This window comes from Panthera uncia, chromosome C2 (assembly GCF_023721935.1).
Source record: "Panthera uncia isolate 11264 chromosome C2, Puncia_PCG_1.0, whole genome shotgun sequence".
In the NCBI taxonomy this organism is placed as follows: Eukaryota; Metazoa; Chordata; class Mammalia; order Carnivora; family Felidae; genus Panthera; species Panthera uncia.
Genome location: NC_064810.1, coordinates 84,072,409 through 84,090,191, shown reverse-complemented (window position 1 = coordinate 84,090,191; position 17,783 = coordinate 84,072,409). Strand labels below are relative to the sequence as shown.

The 17,783-nt window shown below is 35.7% G+C and overlaps 1 long non-coding RNA gene across 1 annotated transcript in view; it reads right to left on the bottom strand.

The window, feature by feature from the left end:
- The window catches only part of LOC125921157 (uncharacterized), a 58,320-nt gene that overhangs the window by 9,883 nt on the left and 30,654 nt on the right, over positions 1-17,783 (bottom strand). Inside the window, exons 5-6 of the long non-coding RNA XR_007457316.1 lie at positions 12,321-12,472; positions 802-958 (exon numbers count right to left, since the gene is read on the bottom strand). This is a non-coding gene — a long non-coding RNA (uncharacterized LOC125921157). The remainder of the gene's footprint in view (positions 1-801; positions 959-12,320; positions 12,473-17,783) is intronic.

Genomic DNA, 17,783 nt, shown 5'->3' with positions numbered 1-17,783 from the left:
GATTTGAGCAGAGGTTATAGACAGAATCTAGGACACTCTTTTCTGGCTCTCTTCTTTCTGGGATGTCCTTTCTTCCCAGATGTGATTATCTTGGAGTCTTTCCTTAACGTGTTGAGTTCATAAGACTGTATGTTTCTATCTAATTTTTAGTGTCCCAAATGTCATGTACTTGGTCCTTAGCTGTGTGCTCTTTAAATAATTTAAGAGGAGTACCTAAGGTGAAGTTTCAGGCACCATCTAGTTGGAGAAGTTATATTAAGGATTTGGTATCCACATTAGTCTTCTAGATATGCCATAACAAAATACCCTGGAATGGGTAGTTTAAACAGCAGAAATTTATTTCTCACTGTTTGGAAACCTGGAAGTCCAAGACCAGGGTGTCAGCAGGTGTGGTTTTTCCTGCTGGTTGCAGATGGCCACCTTTTTGGTGTATCCTCACATGGCCTTTTCTCTGGGTATGCATAGAGACCCCTGATATTTCTCCTTTTTTTATAGTGATGCCAGTTTTATTGGATGAGGGCCCCACCTGTGTGACCTCATTTATCCTTAATTAGCTCTTTAATTTTTTGTTAAAATTTTTAAAAATGTTTATTTAATTTTGAGAGACTGAGAGAGAGAGAGAGAGAGAGAGAGAGAGAGAGGTGGGGGGGGAGACAAAGAGAGAGGGGTCACAGAATCCAAAGCAGGCTTCAGGCTCTGAGTTGTCAGCACAGAACCTGACATGGGGCTTGAACCTATGAACTGTGAGATCATAACCTGAACCAAAGTTGGACTAAGCTACTCAGATGCCCCCTTAATTACCTCTTTAAAGGTCCTATCTCCAAATGCAGTCATAGTGAGGGTTAGGACGACAACATAAATTTGGAGGGACACATTTCAGTCCATAGCAGCATCTTAGTCTCATGATATCACTGAGATCAAAGAGAGGTGTGCTTTTCTTCTGAGGAAGGCATGTAAACTTTAAAAATAAAAAAGAAAGAAAAATTCAAAATCAGCTTCCCAAGAAAATACTTCAATTGTGGTGTCACTATCCACTCCTGGATGGGTGAGTGACAATTGAATACCAGAGCATTCCTTTACTTTCCTGCTAGTGAAAAAAGCTTCTCTTACAGAACCAATCATCTCAATATTTCCAACTAATCACGAGTCTTTATTTATTCATTCATTCATTCATTCATTCACTCACTCCAGTTAGTTAATACACAGTGTTATATTAGTTTCAGGTATACAATACAGTGATTCACCAATTCTGTATATCACTCAGTACTCATCATGATAAGTGTACTCTTTTATCTCTTTCATCTGTTGCACTCATCCCCCAACCCATCTCCCCTCTGGTAACCATCAGTTTGTTCTCTGTAGTTAAGAGTCTGTTCTTTGTTTTTTCTCTCTCTTTTGTTCATTTGTTTTTTTCCATAAATTCACATATGAGTGAAATCACATGATATTTGTCTTTTACTGACTGATATTTCACTTAGCATTATACTCTGTAGCTCCATTCATGTCATTGCAAATGCCAAGATTTCATTCTTTTTTGTGGCTAAATAATATTCCATCACATATGTATACCACATCTTCTTTACTCATCTATTGATGGACACTTGGACTGCTTCCATAATTTGACTATTGCAAATAATGCTGCAATAAACATAGGGGTCCATGTATCCCTTTGAATTAGTGTTCTTGTATTTTTTTTGAGTAAATAATGTAATGGTATTAGTAGTGGATGGTAGGTATTTCTAAATTTTTGAGGAACCTACATACTGTTTTCTACAGTGCTGCACCACTTTGCATTCCCACTGACAGTGCATGAATGTTCCTTTTTCTCCACATCCTCGTCAACACTTGTTGTTTCTTGTGTTGTTGATTTTATCCATTCTGATAGGTGTGAAGTGATATCTCATTGTAGTTTTGATTTACATTTCCTGATGATGAGTGATGTTGAGGATCTTTTTATGTGTCTGTTGGCTCTCTGTATGTTTTCTTTGGAGAAACGTCTATTGTTTTCTGCCCATTTTTGAAAAGTGTTTATTTTTGAGAGAGAGAGAGAGAGAGAGAGAGAGAGAGAGAGAGAAAATGCAAGTGGGGGAGGGGCAAAGAGAGAGGGAGACACAGAACCCAAAGCAGGCTCCAGGCTCTGAGCTGTCAGCAGAGAGCCCAGTGTGGGGCTTGAACTTACGAGGTGTCAGATCATGACCTGGGCTCAAGTCGGACGCTTAACCGACTGTGCCACTAAGGCACCCCAATCTTCTGCCCATTTTTAATTGGATTGTTTGTTTTTTGGGTGTTGAGTTATATCAGTTCTCTCTATATTTTTTTTACTAACCCTTTATCTGATATGTTATTTGCAAATATCTTCTCCCATTCCTGAGGTTGCCTTTTAGTTTAGTTGATTCCTTCACTTTGCTGAAGCTTTTCTTTTGATATAGTCCCAATAGTTTATTTTTGCTTTTGTTTCCCTTGCCTCAGAAGACATATCTAGAAAGAAGTTACTAAGGCTGATGTCAGAGAAATTACTGCCTGTATTCTCTTCTAGGATTTTTATGTTTTCAGGTGTGACCTTTAGGTCTTTAATCCATTTTGAGTTCATTTTTATGTATAATGAAGAGTGGTCCAATTTCATTCTTTTTTTGCACATAGCTGTCCAATTTTCCCAACACCATTTGTTGAAGAGACTGTCTTTTTCACATTGGATATTCCTCTTTCCTTTGTTAAAGATTAATTCATCATATAACTGTGAGTTATTTTTGGGTTTTCTATTCTATTCCATTGATCTGTGTGTCTTTTTTTGTGCCATTGCCATACTATTTTGATTACTACAGCTCTGTAATATAACTTGATGTCAGAAATGTGATACCTCATTTTTCTTCCTCAATATTTCTCCGAGTATTTGGGTTCTTTTGTGGTTCCATGTAAATTTTATGATTGTTTGTTCTTATTGTGTGAAAAATGCTGTTGGTATTTTGATAGGGATAGCATTAAATGTGTATATTGCTTTGGGTAGTATAGACATTTTAACAATATTCGTTCTTTCAATCTGTGAACATGAAATGTCTTTCCATTTGTTTGTGTCTTATTCAATTTCTTTCATCAGTGTTTTATAGTTTTCTGAGTACAGGTCTCTTTAAGTTTTCTTCTAGGTATTTTATTATTTTTGGTGTGGTTGTAAATGGGATTGTTTTCTTAATTTCTCTCTCTGGTGCTTACAATATTAGTATATATAAGTGTAACATATTTATGTACATTTATTTTGTATCCTGTGACTTCACTGAATTCATTTATTAGTTTAGCAGTTTCTGGATGGAGTCTTTCAAGTTTTCTATATATATTATCATGTTGTCTGCAAATAGTGAAACTTCTACTTCTTCCTTACAAATTTGGATGGCTTTTATTCCTTTCTCTTTTCGGATTGCTGTGTCTAGGACTTCCAGTACTATGTTGAATCAGAGAGTGTGAGTGGACATCCTTGTCTTGTTCCTGATGTTAGGGGAAAAGCTCTGTTTTTCCTCATCAAGTATGAGGTTAGCTGTGGGTTTTTCATATATGGCTTTTATTATGTTGAGGTATGTACCCTCTATACCTACCTTGTTGACGGGTTTTATTGTGAATATATGTTGTACTTTGTCAAATGCTTTTTCTGCATTTTTTGAACAGATCATATAGTTCTTATCCTTTTGCTTATTGATGTGATGTATCATATTGATTGATTTATGAATACTGAACCACTCTTGAATCCTAGGAATAAATCCCACTTGAGTGTGAGATGTCTTTAAAATATGTTGTTGAATCAGGTTTGCTAGTATTTTGTTGAGGATTTTTGCCTCTATGTTCGTTAGAGATACTGGCCTGTGGTTCTCTCTTTTTTTGTGGTGTCTATATCACATTTTGGTATCAGGGTCATGCTGGCCTCATAGAATGAATTTGGAAATTTTTCTTCCTCTTCTGTTTTTTTGAATGGTTTGAGAAGAATAGGTTTTAACTCTTCTTTAAATGTCTGGTAGAATTTGCCTCTGAGGCCATCAGGTTCTGGACTTTTGCTTTTGGGGAGTTTTTTGATTACTAATTCAATCTTTTAATGTTTGTTTATTTTTGAGAGAGAGGGAGAAAGAGCATGAGCGAGTGCAGGGGAAGGGCAGAGAGAAGGGGACATAGGATCCAAAGCAGGGTCTGTGCTGACAGCAGAGAGCCTGATCCGGGTTCGAACCCACAAACCATGAAATCATGACCTGAGCTGAAGTTGGATGCTTAACCGACTGGCCACCCATGCATCCTACTAACTCAATTTTATTGTTGGTAATGAGTCTGTTCAAATTTTCCATTTCTTCCTGCTTCAGTTTTGGTAGGTTATATGTTTCTAGGAATTTATCCATTTCTTCCAGGGTATCCCAATCTGTTGGCATATGATTTTTTGTGATATTCTCTTACAATCCTTTGTATTTCTGTGATATTGGTTGTTATTTCTCCTCTTACATTTCTGATTTTATTCGAGTCCTGTCTCTTTCTTTTTTTGTTTTCATGAGTCTTGCTAGAAGTTTATCAATTTTGTTGATCTTTTTGAAGAACCAGTTCCTGCTTTCATTGATCTGTTCTATTGTTTTTTTAGTATCTATTTTATTTATTTATTTATTTATTTATTTATAAATTTTTAAAAAATGTTTGAGAGAGAGAAAAGCCAGTAAGAAACTGGCTTTCACATGATGGTAACCAGGAACTCATCTTTAATATTAAATTCTAGGGACGCCTGAGTGACTCAGTCAGTTAGGCGTTTGACTTCAGCCCTGTGTTCGGCTCTGTGCTGACAGCTCAGAGTCTGGAGCCTGCCTCAGATTCTTTGTCTCCCTCTCTCTGTGCCCCTTCCCTGCTTGCACTCTATCTCTCTCTCTGAAAAATAAATAAACATTTAAAAAAATTTAATATTAAATTCTAGGACTACTTCAAAGATTTGAGAGTCCCCTTAATGGGGCCTTGTTGGTTCACTTTTGTGCCAAGTCATGGAGATCATATTTCTTTAGCCAAATATTGGGACTCATGATTCTGATAATGGGATACAAAAATTGGGATTGAGATCATTTCAGCAAATCTAGGGTATACAATATAGTATGTGGTAGCCTATAAGGATAGGCCTAAGATGCCTGGCAAAGAAAACCAGCGCATCTACTGGCTGAATTGTTCCTAAAGAGAAACCCCTATGGGAATGGGTTGATGCTGGGTTTTCTGCAAGTTTTCAGAACAGCTTCAGCGAGAAATCAGAAGGTTCTGGTTCAGTTAGGATCTTGATTAAATGGAATTGATTATAATATCCATGGGATGTCCACAGCTTCCAGTGTACTTTCTGAAACCCATGACCAGTATGAACTTTGTTTTTCATCCTGTTTGCTAAAACCTTTTAAGCAAACTAAATGAATCTTTCTTTTGATTGTGTTTCTAACTGAATTACCATCTGCTATTTGGAAATCATAATTAGTTTTGAAATTTACATTTAAATATAAATTGTGCACTATCACACTGATTGGTCTGAGTCTAGGATAAGGAGTACAGAATTATTCTTATAGTTTGGTCTTATTATTCACTCCAATGCTTCATCTATTACATGGAATCCCAAATGTATCTTAAAAACCCTGATTGGTGTATAGAGGCTTCAAGTGCTTATTATTCTTTCCTTAGCTTCTCATATTTTCAGCATCTCATTCATTTAAGACACAGTTTTAATTTCCATGGCCACTGTGGCTTTTCTGGGCTCTCTTAAAGGAAAACTGCCAAGGTTGATAGGTTCAAATTTGACTTTTCTTTGTAAGTGCATTTATACATTGCCAGGATCTTCCTGCTTTTTAACATACTTTTGATTTTAATGGTTGATGCACTGCCAGTTGACTCAAGGACCAAGCAATTACAATAATGTCAGCCCTCAAATCTGATTGTATAAATCCAGAACAGTATGCTGCTTTTCTTTGTACTTAAGGAATGTAACAAGAACAGTGCCCAGGAATCAATTTAAGAACAATAGGCTGTTGAGTTAAAGCATCATTGTCATTAAGAGGTATGTTTACAATGCTTGGCATTTTTCAGTAGATGCAATGATTAGATCTAGGTTCTCAGCCCATTCCTACCATGACTTATTAGTTGATGTTGGACAAGTCACTCTAATTCCTCTGAGCTTCCTCATTTGTAAAATGAATGTTGGACTGGATATTACTTTTCCAGATTATTTCAGATTCTTAAAATTTATGATTAATAAAATTATTCTGCTGAATACTTTTCAAGTTATTCTCACCTTTACGAATGAAAACGGAGCCACAGTGGTATTAGAACTCAGGGTTATATAATAAGGCTTTTATGAAACGGATTTGAATTCCTAACTTTTTTAATTCCTAATTTTTGATCCACACATATACTACTTTATAGGTTTTAAAACTTGAGTAATATAAAGACAACTTTTAGAGGAAAAAGTATTTTAGATTTATGATACTGACTTAAATAATTGTGAAGTATGTAAAAGTTTAAGAATATAAAATTAGGCATAGATTTCTTATGTTTGTAGCTTCTACAAAATTGAAGGGAATCAATAAATTAAGCATAAACAAGCAAAAATTTTAATTTAATACATTGGATGATGTTGTTTGCTGAAACCAAATCATCTGTTGAAAGTTGTGTTTGATACTGTCTGTTATGGGGTAAGTTTGTTTTAATTTGGCATATCTAATTAATAGTGCCCAGTCATGACTCAGCTATTTAACCAATTTCTTTTATTCATTTGTACAGCAAACTGAGATATTATTTGGTCTCAAGTAAGTGCAAGCATATCATTTACTTACTTAATCTACCTTTCTCTTTTTCTCTTTAGCTTTTTAAAAAAAATGTTTTTAATCTTTATTTTTGAGAGAGAGACAGAGATAGAGACAGAGTGTGAGCAGGGGAAGGGCAGAGAGAGAGGGAGACACAAGAATCCAAAGCAGGCTCCAGGCTCTGAGCTGTGAGCAGAGCCCGACACTGGGCTCGAACCCACAAACTGTGAGATGATGACCTGAGCCAAAGTCAGATGCTCAACTGACTGAGCCACCCAGGAGCCTCTCTTTAGCTTTTAACAATAGAAACAGGACACCTTAGTGCCAGTGTGAACATGACACAAACATGTGTAATGGACTTATGTGGCAGAAATTAGTTATGAGTTGATTTGTTCATTAGTAATTCATGTGTCAGATACTTATATGTTTCAGACCCTGTTTTAGGCACTGGGGGTAAATAGGGAATAAAAAAGAAAAAAAAAAAGCTCAGCCCTCAGAGACCTTATATTCTACTAGGAGTATCAATATAGATTTGAAATATTAATTTTAGATTATTATAAATCAGACATAAACATATTGCTGTAAGGAACTTGTTGACTTTTGGGAATAAGTCTATGGTGCACATTTCTAAGAGGTCAGTGGATCCATATTTGAGAAAAATTGCTTTCTTTAGTTTCTTCCTTTCACATTATGAACTTCTGTGATACATTTGAAAATAGAAAAGCTTATCCAGTTCTCAACTTTTAATAAAATTTTAATTTGAAAGAAGTTGCAACCTGGACCATACTGCCCAGTGAGCTAAGTTAAGGCAGTGTGGCAACATGGAAAGAGCATTTGTTCAGGGATCAGAAGACTGGAATCTTGCCTTGTTCTGATATTAGCAGATTGTTGTGACATTGAGGAAGGCATTTAATCCCTCTGAACCTCAGTTTCCTCCTCTTTAAAATTGCAAGGGCACCCTCGTCATTCATTCTTTCCTTTTTTGGGAACTATAATCCTTTGAGAACCAGATGATTACTATGAAGCATATCCATACTAAATGGCTTATTCACACAGAATTTTGCTTCTAAGTTCAGAGGATTTATAAACTCCACTATTAATATGCTGTAAATAATTTCATTCTTTTAGTTACTGCTTTCTCCTATCTTAACAATATATTGTGGAAATCTTTCCATGTAAAAAAAATAATCTTCTTCAACCTAATTTTAATGGATGTATCATACTATATTTGAGCAGTGGCTTAATCCTGGACATCATGGGAGATGCCTGTGTCCGTTGCCTAGTATCAATTCTCCCTCTTAGTAGTAATTGTATTCTGCATTTCTTTGGTAAACTCCCACTATGTAATTTTTAGCCATATGTTATGGGTGAGATTACTCTAGCAAAGCCATATGATCAGGTTCAGGGTGGACATGTAGCCATGTTAGAGCTAGTATGATTTAAGAAGACATTTGTCAGAACTTCTGGGAATAAGATTTTCATACTCTGTTTGGTGTATTCAAATAATAACCATTAAGTGGGCCAGTTAGAAGATGAAACTGACCTTCAGAAAAAAAAAAATGCGGCAGAATCAAAGGATGAGTGTTGGTGACATTAATGAAACCTGAAGATAGCCCTAAAATCTTCTTCTCTTGGAGATTTTTCAGTTATAAGAGCCAACAAATAACGTTTCTTTCTGTTTAAACCCTTTTAAGTTGAGTTCTTGGTCATTTGCAACCTAAAACATGTTACAATACGGGCATTTAGATTATTTTCAAAATATTGGCTCTTATAAATAATGCTATAATAAATATGCTCACATTGTTAACTATTTGAAATATTTTTATTTCTTTAGTGTTAATTCCTAAAAGCAGAAGTCATACTAATTTTTCAGCATGATTGTCTGGTTCTGTTTTCTGAATCATGTATGGTAGAACTGATTCAATTAAAAATTGATGTAGATTGAATGGTTTATTGCCTTGAATCAATGACAGTGTAACATTTTTTTCTTTACAACCCGGGAACCAATCCATGATTATGCACTACACCTTATCGTTATAATTCTATAGTTTCCTGTAATAGTTCCTTAATCCTTCTTTTTCTTTCATGTTATTATTTTTGGAACATACCTGCTGATTTTGTTTTTAAGTTTATTTATTTATTTTGAGAGAGTGAGAGCACGTGCACATGCGAACAGGGAAGGGACAGAGAGAGAGGGAGAGAGAGAATTCCAGGCTGGGCTTGATCCCACAACCATGAGATCATGACCTGAGCCAAAATCAAGATTCAGATGCTTAACCTAACTGAGCCACTCAGGCACCCCTACCTGCCAGTTGTTTTACAGACTCTCAGTTGGGTTTGACTGTTGTTTCCTCATAAGTAAATCTAGATTATGAATTTTTGATAGGAAAATTATATAAGCGACATTGTGTCCACCTTAGTGCATCATATCAGGAGGTACCTGATGTCAGTTGTCCTATTATTGGTAATATTAACCATTTTTACCTTTGAAATTAGTAACTGATATGCGTTTCTCTGATATTGTGTATCTTTTTATCCTTAAAGTCTCTCTCAATAGTTATAACATCCTTTTCTGATTCTTGCCTGAAATTATTATTTTTATGATGATTGTAAAATGGAATTTCCTAACTCTGCCATTCTTTTTACATTTATTAATTGATATTCTGCAGTTAGAGCTTTTCCTTTTTTCCTATTCATTTGTTCATTCACTTATACTATCAGTATGTACTCTTTCATTCTTATTTTCTTAAGTGGGTTATCATTGTTTATCATTTTTTTAAAATAAACTTTTTATTTTGGAATAATTTAAGTATATAGAAAAATAGAAAAGTCAGTATAGGGAGAGTTCCTATATACCCCTCTCACAGTTTCCCCTCATGTTAACATCTTATGTGAACATGATATATTTATCAAAATTAAAAAACTTAACTTTGGAATATGCTATTAGCTAGATTAGAGACTTTATTTGCCTTTCATGAGTTTTTTCAATAGTATTCTTTTTCTGTTCCAGAATTCATCCTGGAATACCACAGTTCATTTAGCCTATATGTTTCCTTAGTTTCCTTGGATCTGTGATAGTTTCTCAGTCTTTCATTGTTTTCATAACCTTGACAGTTTTGAAGATTACTGGTCAGGTACTTTGTAGATGTGAGATGTACCTCACTTTGGGTATGTTTAATATTTTCTCATTATTAGACTGGGGTTATGGGTTTTGGGGAAGAATACCACAGGGACAGGGATATTCTTCTCATTGCATTATATTAGGTGGTACATGATATTAACTTGCCTTATCACTGATGATTTTAACTTTGATCACTTGGTTAAGATAGTATCTGCCAGATATCTCTGTTTTCCCCTTTCTTTATTTTTTGGAAGCTAGACACTATTCTTTTGAAGGTATCCCACACTCAGAGGGATTTATTTTTTTATTTTTTATTTTTTAATGTTTATTTATTTATTTTAAGAGAGCACGAGCATGAGCAGGAAAGAAGCAGAGAGAGAGGGAGAGAGGGAATCCCAAGCAGGGTCAGTGCTGTCATTCTGGAGCCTGAGGTGGGGTTTGATCTCCCGAGATCATGAGATTATGACCTGAGCCAAAATCAAGAGTTAGACATTTAACTGACTGAGCCACCCAGGCACCCCACTCAAAGGAATTTAAATTAAGTTCTACTTCTTAAAGTGGGGGATATCTGCATATATTGTTTAGAGTTCATGTGTAATGAAAATTTGTTCCTTTGCTCCCATATATTTATTTATTAAATCATTTATATCAGTATTAACTCATGCCTACTTATTTTATACTTTGGGTTATAATTCAATACTATGTTATTAATTTTGAAGTTCAAATTATTCCTGTTTCAGCCATTTATACTTCTTTCAGTTTGGCTTCTGAGTCTTTTTTTACATGTTCCTTTCTGGCTCAGCAGTTTCTTACTTTCAGGGCATCACAAAAACAACTCAACACTGCAAAAACAAACAATCCAATTAAAAAATGGATAGAGGACCTGAATAGACATTTTTCCAAAGAACACATACAGATAGCCAACAGATGCATGAAAAGATGCCCAAACTCTATTCATCATCAGAGAAATGCAAATAAAAACCACAATGAGCTGTCACATCACACTTGTTAGAATGGCTAAACTCAAAAACACAAGAAACAAGTGTTGGTGAGCATGTAGAGAAAAGGAACTCTCATTCACTGTTGGTGGGAATATAAATTGGTGCAGCCACTTGGAAAACAGTAAGGAGGTTCCTCAAAAAATTAAAGACAGAAATACTATATGATCCAGTATACATATAATTACATAATTGGGTATTTAGCTAGGGAAAACAACAACACTAACTAAAAAAGATATATGCACTCCTATGTTTATTGCAGCATTATTTATAATAGCCAAGACATGGAAGCAACCTAAGTATCCATTAGTAGATGAATAGAAAAGAAAAATGTGGTGTTGGGGTGCCTGGGTGGCTCAGTTGGTTAAGTGTCCGACTTCGGCCCAGGTCGTGATCTCACAGTTTGTGAGTTTAAGCCCCACGTCGGGCTCTGTGCTGACGGTTTGGAGCCTGGAGCCTGCTTCGGATTCTGTGTCTCCCTCTTTCTCTACCCCTTCCCTGCTCGTGTTCTGTCTGTCTGTCTGTCTCTCTCTCTCTCTCTCTCTTTCAAAAATAAACATTAAAAAAAATTTTTAAAAAGGAAAAATGTGGTGTACACACACACACACACACACACACACACATACACACACACCATGGAATATTAAACAGCCATAAAAAAGGATGAGGTTGAGACCTAGAGGGTATTATGCTGAGTGGAATAAGTCAGACTAAGAAGGACAAATACCATATGATTCCATTCATAAATTGAATCTAAAAAATGAATAAAAACAGAAAACAGACTTAATAAATACAGAGAATAAACTGATGCTTGCCAAAGGGGAGGAGAGTGGGAGGTTGGGCAAAATGGGTGAAGGGGAGTGGGAGACAGACAGGCCTCCAGTTATGGAATAGGTAAGTCATGGGACTAAAAAGCAGACTATAAGGAATATAGTCAATGATACTGTAATAGTAATGTAATGGGGCAGATGGTAGTTATACTTGTGGTGAACATAGTGTAATGTATAAACTTGTCAAATCACTAAGTTGTATACCTGAAACTAATGTAACATTGTGTGTCAACTATACTCAAATAAAAATGGTCCAGACTAATTTTGTAATTTCCCTCTCTAGCCCTTAGAATCAGCTATTTCTCCAGATATTATTTTTTATTTAAAAAATTTCCAAGATTTTCCTGTGAGAACATTTTCTCACAAGCCAAGCCAAGCAGGCTTCTTGGTTATTTTAACATGTCCCATCAATTTTTCAGCAATTTTAACTTTATTGCACAATGAGATAGATGTTCCAGTCTCATCTTATTTTTTGCCTCTGCTGAGGAATCTGCCATTTCTCTAAAGAGTTCTGGTTCATTTCATATGGGAATGATATTTAGAAACCAAGATCTAGGCAGTGGTATGTTAATTGCTATTAGGGACTTACCACTTTTAGGATCTCTGCAGATGGATCTAGGTTGATGGCAGCTAGGTTGATGGCTCATCTAAGCGTTATCTCATTCCATATTTATATTGTTCTTTTCCAACAGTGAGAACTATGGTTCCCAATAACTTCAATATTTACTCACTTGGTCACTTCTATAATACATAAAATATAGTCTCAGAATTATTATCTTCATATCACTATGATGAAAACTACTAAATAGAGTTCGAGATTGTTGATCTTTTTATCTTAATCCTTAAGTATACAGTCTATGTATTGTATTAGTCAGAGTTTTCTAGAGAAACAGGTTCATATATATTATGAAGAATTATTTGATGCAGTAATGGAAGCTGAATAGTTCTATGGTCTGTCATATACAAGCTGGAGACCCAGGAAAGCCAGTGGTGTAATTTAGTTCAAGTCTGAGGGACCAAGAACCAGGGGAGCCAGTGGTGTAAATCCCAGTCTAAAGGCCAGAGAAGCTGAGATATACCAGCTAAACAATGATGCAGGAAAAAAGGGGATAATTCCTTTTCCTTTGCCTTTTGTTCTATTCAGGCCATCAAGAGTTTGAATGATGAGAAGGGCAATCTACTTTACTGAGTCCGTGGACTCAAATGCTAATCTCATCTAGAAATACTCTTACAGACATGCCCAGAAACAGTGTTTAGTCTGAGCACCTCCTTGTCAGTCAAGTTGACATTTAAAATTAACCATCACAATTGTGTTCTAAAACAGGGGTCAACAAACTTTTTCTGTAGAGGGCCAGATAATAATCATTTTAGGCATAGTGGGCCATATAATCTCTGCCACAACTACTAAACTCTGCCACTGTGGTGGGAATTCAGCCATAAAAAATAAGTAGCAAAAGGACATGGCTGTATTCCAAAAAAACTTTATGTGTGAAAAGCAGGCAGTGATCTAGATTTGGCCAGTGATCTAGATTAGTTACTTCATTCTGAAGTTACTTGGATTATTTTTTTTTTCTTTTTCAATACATTTTGTCTTTAGATTGAGGACATATAGTCCCAGTTCTTTGGTTTCTTTCTTTTTGCTTTTTGAGGTTATATTATTTATTTCAAATGGAATTAGATTGTTATTTCTCTTTACAGTCAATTTTAGAGTTTTGTTCCTTAGTTCTTGTTGATTTAATTTTATTTATGATTAGTAGACATTTTTATATCCTTCAGAATTTATTTTATACACTGGGAAAACCACTTTTTTTTAGGTGGAATAACTTTCGGTTTTCTGATTTACAAAAATGAATACAAGTGTAGCCAGAGAAGTTAAGGAGATTGCCCTGACACTGTGCTAGGTGCTTTACATGCATAATCTTATTTAATGATCATCATAGTATTACCACATTTCATTGATTCTAAGATTCCATAGATTATAAAATGTGCTCTTTTTCATTTCATGTTAAAATGCTAGAATGATGAAAGACAATAGTAAGTAGGTACTATTATTTCTCTTATTTTAAAGATGAATAAATTGAATCAGAATGGTTATTTGCCTAAGAGTGTATAGCTGGTAAGTGGCAGTTTCAGGAAACAAACCCAGATCTTTCCCCGCTAGATGTTTTTTTATTGCCTTTCTCTCCCTTTTCCCTTCTTTCCCTTTCCTTTTTCCTTTCTTAAAAAAAAAAAAAAAAAAAAAAAACAACAACAACAAAACAACCAAACAGTTAAAAAAAATTTTTTTTAATGTTGATTTTTGAGAGAGTGAGACAGAGTGTGAGCAGGGGAGGGCCAGAGAGAGGGAGACACAGAATTGGAAGCAAGCTCCAGGCTCTGAGGTGTCAGCACAGAGCCTGACTCAGGGCTTGAACCACGAACTGTGAGAACATGACCTGAGCCGAAGCCGGATGCCCAACCGACTGAGCCACCCAGGCGCCCCCAAAAACCAAACAGTTTAAATATTTGTTACTTTGGCTTACCATCTTTGTCCCAATTTGGCTTATCTGATTGCCCTGATTACTCATCAAACTGCCTTTTTTCTATCATCTCAGTTTATTGGAAACCCCCCTTTTCAGGAATATTTACCTCAAATACTAGAAGCATGTGAAGGTTTTCCCATCATCATGACATGCTTGGAATGTACCACTCATATATTTTATTATTCATTTTCTGTAATATTAAAATTAATTTTTGATAATTCTTATAGATCATTTTGTTTAACCAAAAAAGCCCTTTTATGTGTTGTCCACATCAACATAATTTATTTTAACTTACAAGTTTCTAGGGAGACAAAATTGGCCTGGATGGTTTGGGACAGTATTATGTATACGTTTTGAGATGATAAAGGGATGATATGCTTGCGGGATAAATATAGGAAGATTAATTGTCTATAATTGAATCACATCATGAATAGACCTGTATATTGTCACATATTGAAATACCAATACTAATAGTATTACTACTACTAAAAATAATAATACGAAATAACAAAGAAATAATAAAGATTTATTGAATGTTTCCTATATTAAGGCACATTTCAAGTGTTTTATGTGTATTAATACATTTAAGCTAATTTTATTCTGAAATTCTGTAAGTAAGTACAATTATTATTCCCATTTTACAAATGAGATAAATGAGTCACATAGAAGACCAGTAAATTACCTAGGGTCACACACCTATTAAGAGGCAGAGCTAGAGTAAGTAAGATACTCAAGTACTGGTTTAAGTATTTGAAATTACTTCAGTTCAGTGAGGATATATAGTACACTGAAGATATATATAGTTTCATATAGAGAAATAAAGTTACAAAATAAATTTATTTCCAGGATATTATTTATTCTAAAACCTACCTGCTGAGTAAGCAATGGCTATGAGTGCTTCCTGGGGCTGGGGTCAGGCTCTGAAGTTGTATGAGAGAGGCTTGAATATGGTTATTGAATTTCAGAACATGGAGCCAAGGGAGCTCTGAGGAGCAAAGTTCAGGGTGTAGTCTTCAACATCTATTCCTCCTCTTGGTCACCTTATTTTCATTTGACTATCTACTCTTTGACCCAACCCATGTATTTGTGGGAATTTGACTTCACTCCTATCTCTAGGGAAGGGGCTGCATATGCAGCAACATTATTCTGTCACCTGGTCAAGATTTAGGTTCAGAAGTGACGGGCTGATTTGAGCCAAAGGTACTGGAAAAAATATTTTCTAGTAACATCTGAGAAAGAATCTTTATCTTTCTCATCTTCTGGGCTGTTTTGTTCAGATAAGAAGCCTGGAAGTACTGCAGCCATATTGTTACAATGAGTGAGGTTGGCCTTAGAATTAAAGTTGATATCATGCAAGAGAAAACGAAGAAAGAGCAAGAGTAGACTTAAATGTTCTCACCACACCAACACCCAAAAACAAATGGTAACTATATGAGGAGACTGATGGGTGAATTAGCTTGAGTGTGGTAATCGTTTCACAATATATACATATATACAATTATATATAATTATATATACAATTAATACAATTAACTATATACAATTTTTATTTGTCAATTATACCTCAGTGAAGTTGGAAATAAAAGTGTGGGGACATCTTTTAACCACTGAATCAACTGACTCAGAATCCTGACCCACCACCAGACTTCAACCAGTCAATAAACACCTTGTTTCATGAAAGTTAATTTGAGTTGGATTTTACATCACTTGTAATGTAATGTGTAGCATTTGAAACAAGCAGTAAGGAAAGAACTTAGGCTAGGAAGATAGGTCAAAAGGTGTATCAGTTTGAAAGAATTGATCTGAGAAGTAGAGACTAGGAACATGGCATGGGATGGGAACTAGAGACATTAAAATAAAGTCAGGAGAGTTTAGAATGTTGGATAGGAAGGAGTAGAGCTGGGAGAAATTATCTGAATTGAGGGGCTGTTTTTGAAGGTGAGAGGAAAAAACTAAGGACACCAAACTGGATCAGAGCTTCGGGATCCTTGCATTGCACATAGACTCCGAACTGAAGAAGGGGTCAAGAAAAGTACATGAAATCATCAACTAGAGCTTTAACAACCAGATTTCTCTTCAGATGAATGCAGACCACAGAAAGTGAAGGCGGACTTTTTTTTTTTTTTTTTATGATTTTTATTTTCAAGTAATCTCCATACCCAACGTGGGTCTCAAACTCACAACCCTGAGATCAAGGGTCACGTGTTTGACTGACTGAACCACCCAGGTGCCCCAAGGCTGACTTGTTTTTAAAGTGTATTAAGACTTCTACTCCCTCCCATAAGAAGGAACTGCTACAGGAATTGCCTTTGCATCATAAATAACTAGAAAATCAAAGAAAATATATGGAACAACTATTTAAAGATACTGGAAAAAAGATAGTGCAGGACCATAAACCCTTAGAGAAGATAAATGAGGTAAGGTTTAAGATTATACCAATTTTCATCCTGGAGGTAGTTTCCAAGTCACAGTACAGGGAGGGGTATCCAAAGCTGACTCTGGTGATCTCATTGTATTGAAGTGATAGATCAGTTTAAGAAAGTCTAGGCAGCTAGAATTTGTGGGAAGAGTGTTGGAGAGGAGGGAACTTCACTGAGAGAGAGCTCCAGAGGTCTGCAGAGATATCTCCTCAAGTCTTTGGCTGAGTACTAATCTGTACATGCATGAGAGGAAACTCACTGAGGCCAGGGAGAGAAGAATAAAAAAGCAATAGGCCAAATGCTTTCTGGAGTTCACAAAAGGCTGAGAATACTTCATGCTCTTACCAGTTTGAATGGAGAAGACTCTCAATACACATGGCATTGGGTAGAGTTCTCAGGAGTGTCATAACTTAGTATTGAGACTAAACGAGTCCTAGAATAAAGGTTTCTTTGAATCATCCATAATGGGATGCCAAGTTGTTGATATATGGAAGTTGGTCACACTAATCACCCCTTTATTCTTGGTTTCTAAATATTATTACTCTGGTTGATCTTTGTATGTCTGAAAACTTACCATTTGGCTGCCCAAATTTTGATCCTGTTTATGGTCTTTTGAACTTGGTCTCTTGAATGTTTAACTTTAGTTTTATTTAATATAGGATTCTTTTCTGGTTCTTTTTATACTATACTGTCTTAACCCTGACCCTTTAGTCCATTCCAGCTTCCAGGATCTTGGCCAATGTCTTTGTAAAATCAGCTACATCACCAACACAGAGATTTAGAGACGACACTCTTTTTTGTTTGTCATCAGTGTTCTCATAAGATTTTTTTTCTTAATTTTTTAAAGATTTTTGGGGCGCCTGGGTGGCGCAGTCGGTTAAGTGTCCGACTTCAGCCAGGTCACGATCTCGCGGTCCGTGAGTTCGAGCCCCGCGTCAGGCTCTGGGCTGATGGCTCGGAGCCTGGAGCCTGCTTCCGATTCTGTGTCTCCCTCTCTCTCTGCCCCTCCCCCATTCATGCTCTGTCTCTCTCTGTCCCAAAAATAAATAAAAAACGTTGAAAAAAAAATTAAAAAAAAAAAAAGATTTTTAAAAATACAATTTATTGTCA